The sequence below is a fragment of the Ornithorhynchus anatinus genome, chromosome 10, assembly GCF_004115215.2.
Source record: "Ornithorhynchus anatinus isolate Pmale09 chromosome 10, mOrnAna1.pri.v4, whole genome shotgun sequence".
NCBI lineage: Eukaryota > Metazoa > Chordata > Mammalia > Monotremata > Ornithorhynchidae > Ornithorhynchus > Ornithorhynchus anatinus.
Window position 1 is genome coordinate 32,788,281 of NC_041737.1, and position 8,635 is coordinate 32,796,915.

The 8,635-nt window shown below is 47.6% G+C and overlaps 1 non-coding gene across 1 annotated transcript; it reads left to right on the plus strand.

Annotated features, from left to right (window-relative positions):
* The first annotated feature begins 5,100 nt into the window (after positions 1–5,100).
* Positions 5,101–5,238, plus strand: LOC114814949. The gene has a single exon (XR_003762743.1). It is a non-coding gene; the product is annotated as a small nucleolar RNA SNORA7 (small nucleolar RNA).
* Positions 5,239–8,635: the final 3,397 nt, after the last annotated feature.

Below are 8,635 nucleotides of genomic sequence, written 5' to 3' on the forward strand. Positions count from 1 at the left end.
AAGGTATGGCCGAGAAAAAGCTTAGGCCAGGGGAAATTGTTAGGCCGGTGGAAAAGGTTAGGCCAAGGGAAAAGGTTAGACTAGGCAAAGAGATTAGGCCAGGGAGAGGTTTAGTCAAGGGATAAGGTTAGACTAGGGGAAAAGGTTAGGATAGTGGAAATGTTTATGTTAGTGGAAAAGGTTAGGCCATGGGAAAAGGTTATGCTAGAGGAAAAGGTTAGGATAGTAGAAAAAGTTAGGCCGGGAAAAAGCTTAGGCCAGGGAAATGGAAAGGCCAGGGGAAAAGTTTAGACTAGGAGACAGGTCTAGTCCAGGGGAAAGGTTAGGCTAGGGGAAATGTTAGTCTAAGGGAAAAGGCTAGAATAGGGGAAAAGTTAAGGTTAGGGCAAATGAGTAGGTTAGGTAAAAAGGCCATGCTAGGAGAGAAGGTTAGAGTATGGGAAAAGGATAGGCCAGGGGAAAAAAGCGAGGGGAAAAGATTAGGCTAGGAGAAAATGTTAAGCTAGGGGAAAATGTTAGGCTAGGGGAAAATGTTAGGCTACGAGAAAGTTAAGACTAGAGGAAAAGGTTAGGCTAGGCAAAAAGGATAGGCTGGGGGAAATGATTAGGGTAAGGGAAAAGGTTAGGCCAAGGGAAAAGGTTAGGCCAGGGGAATAGGTTACGCTAGGGGAAAATGTTAGACCAAAGAAAAAGGTTAGGCTAGGGGAAAAGGTTAGACAAGGCCAAAAGGTTAGGCCAGAGAACAGCTTAGGCCGGGGAAAGGGTAAACCACGGGAAAAGGTTAGGTCAGGAAAGAGGTTTGTCCTAGAGAAAAGGTTAGGCTATGGTAAATGGTTAGACTTGGGTAAACGGTTAGGCTAGAGAAAAAGATTAGGCAAGGGGAAAAGGTTAGGCCATGGGAAAAGGTTAAGGTCGGGGAAAAGTTTCAGGCTAGTAGAAAAGTTTAGGCTAGGGGAAAAGGTAAGACCAGGGGAAAATGTTAGGCTGGGGAAAAGGTAAGACCAGGGGAAAAGGTAAGAGAAAAGGCTAGGCTAGGTGAAAAGGATAGGCTATGGGAAAAGTTTAGGTCAGGGGAAAAGGTTCGATCAGGGGAAAAGGCTACGCAAGGGGAAAAGGTTAGGCTAGGGGAAACGGTTAGGCCTGGGAAAAGCTTAGGCTATGGGAAAAGGTTAGGCTAGGCATAAATGTTAGGTTAGAGGAACAGCTTAACTTAGGGGAATGGGTTAGGCTAGGGGAAAAGGACAGGCTAGGGGAAAAGGTTAGGCTAAGGGAGAAAGTTATGCCCGGGGAATCGTTGAGGCTAGGGGAAAATGTTAGGCCAGGGAGAAAGTTATGCCGGAGAAAAAGAAAGGGTAGGGGAAAATGTAAGTCTAGGGGAAAACGTTAAGGCCAGGGGAAAGGTTGGGCTACAGAAAAATGTTAGGGTAGGTATAACATTTAGTCTAGGGGAAAAGGCTAGGCTAGGGGAAAAGTTTAGGCTAGGGGAAAAGGTTAGGCTGTGAGAAAAAGTTAGGCCAGGGGAAATATTAGGCTAGGGGGAAAAGTTAGGCTAAGGGGAAAAGGTCAGGATGGGGTAAAGTTTAAGCTATGGGGAAAGGTTAGGCTAGGGGAAGAGGGTAGGCTAGGTTTAAAGGTTAGGTTAGGTGAAAAGCTTAGGCCAGTGGAAAGGGTTAGGCTGTGGGAAAGATTAGGCTAGGGGAAAAGCTTAGGTAAGGTGAAAAGCTTAAGCCAGGGCGAAGGTTAGGCGAAGGAGAAGGTTAGGCTAGGCAAAAAGGGTAGGCTAGTGGAAAGGTTTAGGATAGTGAAGAAGGTTAGGCCAGGAGAAAAGGTTAGGAGAAGGGAAAAGGTTAGGTCAGGGAAATGTATAGGCCAAGGGAAAAGTTTACGCTAGAGGAAGAGTTTAGACTAGTGGAAAAGGTTAGGCCGGGGAAAAGCACAGGCCAGGGGAAAAGGTTAGGCAGGAAAAAAGTAAGGCCAGGAAAAAGGTAAGCCCAGGGTAAAACCTTAGACTAGGAAGACGTCTCCACCTGGATGTCGGCGCACCACCTAAAACTCAACATGAGCAAGACTGAGCTCCTCATCTTCCCTCCCAAGCCCGGTCCGCTCCCAGACTTCTCTATCACCGTGGATGGCACGACCATCCTTTCCGTCTCTCAGGCCCGCAATCTCGGTGTCATCCCTGACTCGTCTCTCTCGTTCACCCCACACATCCTATCCGTTACCGAGACCTGCCGGTTTCACCTTTACAATATCGCCAAGATCCGCCCTTTCCTCTCCACCCAAACGGCTACCTTACTGCTACGGGCTCTCGTTATATCCCGGCTAGACTACTGTGTCAGCCTTCTCTCTGAACTCCCTTCCTCCTCTCTTGCCCCGCTCCAGTCTATTCTTCACTCCACTGCCCGGCTCATCTTCCTGCAGAAACGATCTGGGCATGTCACTCCCCTTCTTAAACAACTCCAGTGGTTGCATATCAACCTCCACTCCAAACAAAAACTCCTCACTCTAGGCTTCAAGGCTCACCATCACCTTGCCCCTTCCTACCTCTCCTCCCTTCTCTCTTTCTACTGCCCACCCCGCACGCTCCGCTCCTCTGCTGCCCACCTCCTCACCGTCCCTCGGTCTCGCCTATCCCGCCGTCGACCTCTGGGCCACGTCCTCCCGCGGTCCTGGAACGCCCTCCCTCCTCACTTCCGCCAAACTGATTCTCTTCCTCTCTTCAAAACCCTACTTAAAACTCACCTCCTCCAAGAGGCCTTCCCAGACTGAGCTCCTCTTCTCCCTCTACTCCCTCTACCACCCCCCCTTCACCTCTCCGCAGCTAAACCCTCTTTTCCCCCTTTTCTCTGCTCCTCCCCCTCTTCCTTCCCATCCCCTCAGCACTGTACTCGTCCGCTCAACTGTATATACTTTCATTACCCTATTTATTTTGTTAATGAAATGTACATCGCCTTGATTCTATTTAGTTGCCATTGTTTTTACGAGATGTTCTTCCCCTTGACTCTATTCATTGCCATTGTTCTTGTCTGTCCGTCTCCCCCGATTAGACTGTAAGCCCATCAAACGGCAGGGACTGTCTCTATCTGTTGCCGACTTGTTCATTCCAAGCGCTTAATACAGTGCTCTGCACATAGTAAGCGCCCAATAAATACTATTGAATGAAAGGAAAGGTTAGGCTAGGGGAAATGGTTAGGCTAGAGGAAAAGGTTAGAATAAGGGAAAAGTTAAGGTTAGGGGAAATGGGTAGGCTAGGCGAAAAGGCCATGCTAGGGGAAAAGGCCATGCTAGGGGAAAAGGTTAGGGTATGGGAAAAGGTTAGCCCGGGGAAACACTTAGACCAGGAGAAAAGGTTAGGCCAGCTGAAAAGTTTAGGCCAGAGGAAAAGGTTACGCTAGAGAAAAAGTTCAGGGAAAGGGAAAAGGTTAGGCTAGGGGAAAAAGGTTAGGGTATGGAAAAAGGTTAGGCCAGGGGAAAAGTCTAGGCCAGGGGAAAAGGTTAGGCCAGGGAAAAAGGCTAGTCTAAGGGAAAAGGTTAGGCTAGGGGAAAACTTTAGGTGGGGGAAAAAAGCTTAAGCAAGTTGAAACAGTTAGGTCTTGGAAAAGGTTAGGCCAGAGGAAAAGGTTAGGATAGGGGAAAACGTTAGACCAGGGAAAAGCTAAGGCCAGGGGAAAAGCTAAGGCCAGGGGAAAAGCTTAGGAGAGGGAAAAGGTTGCACTAGGGGAAAAGGTTAGAATAGGGGAAAAGTTAAGGCTAGAGGAAAAGGTTAGGCTAGGCAAAAAGGCTAGGCTGGAGGATAAGGTTAGGGTATGGGAAAAGTTTAGATCAGGGGAAAGGCTTAGGCCAGGGGAAAAGGTTAGTTTGGGGGAATACGTTAGACTAGGGGAAAATGTTAGGCTAGGGGAAAAGGTTAGGTTAGGGGAAAAGGTTCAGCAAGGCCAAAAGGTTAGGCCAGGGAGAAGGTTACGCCAGAGAGAAGGTTAGGCTAGGGGAAAAAGGTTAGAGTAGGAGAAAAGTTTAGGCTAGGGGAAAAGGTTAGGCCAAGAGAAAGCCTAAGATAGGGGAAAAGGTTAGGCCAGGGGAAATGTTTAGGCTACGGGGAAAGCTTAGACTAGCCATAAATATTAGGTTAGGGGAAAAGCTTAAGCTAGGGGTAAGGGTTAGGCTAGGGGAAAAGGTTAGTCTAGGGGAAATGGTTAGGCCGGGGAAAAGATTAGGCTAGGAAAAAAGTTTAAGCTAGGGGAAAAGTTTAGGTGAGGTGCAAGGTTAGGCTATGGGATAACGTTAGGCTAAGGGAAAGGTTTAGGCTAGGGAAAAATCTTAGGTAACGAAAAAGGTTAAGCTAGGGGAATAGGTTAGGCTCTGAGATAAGGTTAAGTTAAGGGTAAAGTTAGGCTAGGGGAAAAGTTTAGGGTAGGGGAAAAGGTTAGACCGAGGGAAAAGGTTAGACCAGGGGAAATGTTTAGATCAGGGAAAAAGGTTAGGCTAGAGCAAAATGTTAGGCCTGAGAGAAGGTTAGGGCAGGGGAAACATGAGGCTAGGTGTGAAGGGTAGGCTACAAGAAAAGGTTAAGCCGGGGGAAAAGGTTAGGCCAGGGAAAAGTTTTGGCCAGGTGAAAAGGTTAGAATAGGGGAAATGTTTAGGCTAGGGGAAAATGTTAGGCTACAAGAAAAGGCTAGGCCAGGGGAAAAGTTAAAGCTTGGGAAAAGGTTATGCTAGGGGAAAAGCTTAGGCCAGGGAAAAGGGTCAGGCTAGGGGCAAAGGTTAGGCTATTGGAAATGGTTAGGTTAGGGGAAAAGGTTTGGCTAGGAGAAAGATGAGGATAGGGCATAGGTTAGGCTAGGTGAAAAGCTTAAGCTAGGTGGAAACGTAAGGCTAGGGGAAAAGGTTAGGCCAGGGAGAAGGAAAGGCTAGCGGAAAGGGAAAAGGTTAGACCGAGGGAAAAGGTTAGTCTAAGGGAAAAGGTAAAGTCAGGGGAAAGGGCTTGGGGGAGGACAATACATTGGAGTTAGTAGACATGATCCCTGCTTATAAGGATCTTAAGACAAATTTGATGTAAACTGGGTAATAATCAGGGTATTTGTTAAGATCTGTGTGCCAACCCCCCTCTCAGGATCACACCTGGAGAGTTTCCAGTACTCTACCAGTCTTGGCTATGGGAGGGACAGTCAAGCAGAGGCCTACCCATTCCATTCCTAGGTTGGGCAGTGGGTAGCGAGTGGAAGGCAATCAGCTACAAGTCAAAACTCACTTGTGTTGGCAGCAGCAGCCTGGGAGAGTGTTGAGGGCAGAGACTCAAGTTCACTGCACGGAAGGAGGCAATGGTAAATCACTTGCTTATTTTTACCATGAAAACTGTGAATAAACTAGCAGAATGATTGCAGATGGAGGTGATGGGGGTGTCGGGGAGGCGTTCTGGGAGAGATGTATCCATGGAGTCACTATGGGTCGGAGATGACTCGACAGCATAAGACAAGACAAGATGTGTCTCTGAGCTCTGAGTTAGAGAGGACATACATAATCAGGGCAACTACAGTCCTGTCCCTCATATGGCTGAGTTAAAGTGAGAGAAAGAACAGGTAATGCATCCCTATTTTCCATATGAGGTGCCCCCTGCCCACAAAGAGCTTAGCTTCTAATGAGGGAGAAAACACACAAAAATTTAAAAATAGATTAATAGGAATAGCCAGGGGGAAAGGTCAGGCTAGGGGAAAAGGTTAGGCTAGGGGAAAAGGTTAGGCTAGGGGAAAAGGTTAGAGTAGAGAAATGGCTATGCTGGGTTAAAGCTTAGGCCAGGGGAAAAGGTGGGGTCAGGGAAAGGTTTGGCCTGGGGAAATGGTTAGGCTAGGTGAAAAGATTAGACCAGGGGAAAGGGTTAGGCAAGGGGAAAAGGTTAAGCTAGTGGAAAGATTAGGCTAGGGGAAAGGTTATGGTAGGGGAAAAAGTTCGGCTAGGCGAAAAGTTTAGGACATGGGAAAAGGTTAGGCAAGGGGAAGAGTTTAAACCGGGGTAAAGAAGCAGCAAGGGTGAGTGGAAAAAGCCCTGGCTTGGGAGTCACAGGTCTCGGGTTCTACTCCCGGCTCCGCCACTTGTCAGCTCTGTGACTTTGGGCAAGTCACTTCACTTCTCTGAGCCTCTATTCCCTCATCTGTAAAATGGGGATGAAGACTGTGAGCCCCACGTGGGACAACCCGATTCATTTGTCCCTACCCCAGCACTTAGAACAGTGTTCAGCACCAAGTAAGCGCTTAACAAATACCAGCATTATTAAAGGTTATGGTATGGGAAAAGGTTTGGCCAGGGGAAAAGGTTAGGGTAGGGGAAAAAGTTAGGCTATAAGAAAGGTTAGGCTAGGGGGAACGGTTAGAATAGGGGAAAAACTGAGGCTATGGGAAAAGGTATGTCCAGGGGAAAAGGTTAGGCAAGGGAAAAAGGTTAGGCCAGGGGAAATGGTTAGGCCAGAGAAAAGCTTAGGCCAGGGGGAATGACTAGGCCAGGGGAAACGTTTAGGCCAGGGGAAATGGTTAGGCTATGGGAAATGGTTAGGTTAGGGGAAAAATTAGGCTAGGAGAAAAGGTTAGGCTAAGGGAAGGTTTAGGCTAAGGTAAAGGTTAGGCATGGGCAAAGGTTAGGGTAGGGGAAAAGGTTAGGCTAAGGGAAGGTTTAGCCTAAGGTAAAGGTTAGGCATGGACAAAGGTTAGGCTAGGGGAAAAGGTTAGGCTAGGGGAAAAGTTTAGGTTAGGGGAAAGCGTTAGGCTAGCGGAAGGGTTGGGGTAGGGGAAAAGGTTAGACCAGGGAAAAAAGTTAGGCTACAGAAAGATTAGGCTAGGGGAAAGGTTAGGTAAGGGGGAAACAGGCTAGAGGAGAAGGTTAGGCAAGGGAGAAAGTTAGGCCAGTGAGAAGGAAAGGCTAATGCAAAAGGTTAGGCTAGGGGAAAAGGTTAGGCCAGGGGAAAAGGTTAGGCCAGGGGATAAGGTTAGGCCAGGGGAAAAGGTTAGACAAGGGGAAAAGGTTAGGCTAGGGGAAAAGTTAGGCTGGGGGAAAGTTAGACCAGGGTAAAAGGTTAGGCAAGGTGAGAAGGTTAGGCTAGTGGAAAGATTAGGCTAGAGGAAAGGTTAGGCAAGGGGAAAACATTAGGCTAGGGGAGAAGGTTATGGTAGGGGAAAAGGTTTGGCTAGATGAGAAGTTTAGGATATGGGACAAGGTTAGGCAAGGGGAAAAGTTTAAACCAGGGTAAAGGTTATTGTATGGGAAAAGGTTTGGCCAGGGGAAAAGGTTAAGGTAGGGGAAAAAGTTAGGCTATAGGAAAGGTTAGGCTAGGTGTAACTGTTAGGATAGGGGAAAAGCTGAGGCTAAGGGAAAGAGGTTAGGCTAGGGGAAAAGGTTAGGTAAGGTATAAAGGTTAGGCCAGGGGAAAACATTAGGCCAGGGAAACACTTAGGCCAGGGGAAAAGGTTAGGCCAGGGGAAAAGGCTAGGCTATGGGAAATGGTTAGGTTAAGGGAAAAGTTAGGCTAGGAGAAGAGGCTAGGCTAGGGGAAAGTTTAGGCATGGGCAAAGGTAAGGCTACGGGAAAAGTTTCGGCAACATTTAAAGATTAGAGTAGGGGAAAAGGTTAAGGTTAGTGGAAAGCGTTAGGCTAGCAGAAGGGTTAGGCTAGGGGAAAAGGTTAGAATAGGGGAAAAGTTGAGGCTAGGGGGAAAGGTTAGGCTATGGGAAAAGGTTAGGCAAGGGGAAAAGATTAGTCTAGGGGAAAAGGTTAGGCAAGGGGAAAAGGTTAGGCAAGGGGAAATGGTTAGGCTAGGGGAAAGATTAGGGTAGGCAAAAGGTTCGGCAAGGGGAAAACATTAGGCCAGGGGAGAAGGTTATGATAGGGGGAAAGGTTAGGCCAGGAGATAAGGTTAGGTCAGAGGAAATGGTTAGGCCAGGGGAAAAAGTTTGGCCTGGATAAAAGGTTAGCTAGGGGAAAAGGTTAGGCTTGGGGTAAATGTTAGGTTAGGGCAAAAGATTAGGCTAGGGGAAAGAGTTAGGTAGGGGCAAAAGGTTAGACTAGGGGAAAGACTTAGGCAGGGGGAAAAGATTAGTCTAGGAGAAAAGGTTAGGCTAAGGGAAAGATTAGGCTAGGGGAAAGGTTAGGCAAGGGGAAAACATTAGGCTAGGGGAGAAGGTTGTGGTAGGGGAAAAGGTTTGGCTAGGGAAAAGGTTTAGGCTATGGGAAAGGGTTAGGCAAGGTGAAAAGTTTAAATAATAACAATGGTGGAATTGGCCTAGTGCTTATTATGTGCAAAGCACTGTTCTAAGTGCTGGGGGGATACGAGATGATCAGGTTTTCCCACGTGGGGCTCACAGTTTTTAATCCCCATTTTACAGATGAGGTAACTGAGGCACGGAGAAGTTAAGTGACTTGCCCACAGTCACACAGCTGGCAAGCGGCAGAGCCTGGATTAGAACCCATGACCTCTGAGTCCCAAGCCCGGGCTCTTTCCACTGAGGCAAACAGGGTAAAAGATATTGTATGGGAAAAGGTTTGTCCAGGGGAAAGGTTAGGGTACAGGAAAAAGTTAGGTTATAGGAAAGGTTAGGCTGGGGGAAAAGGTTAGGCTACAAGAAAAATTAGGCTATGGGAAAGGTTAGGTAAG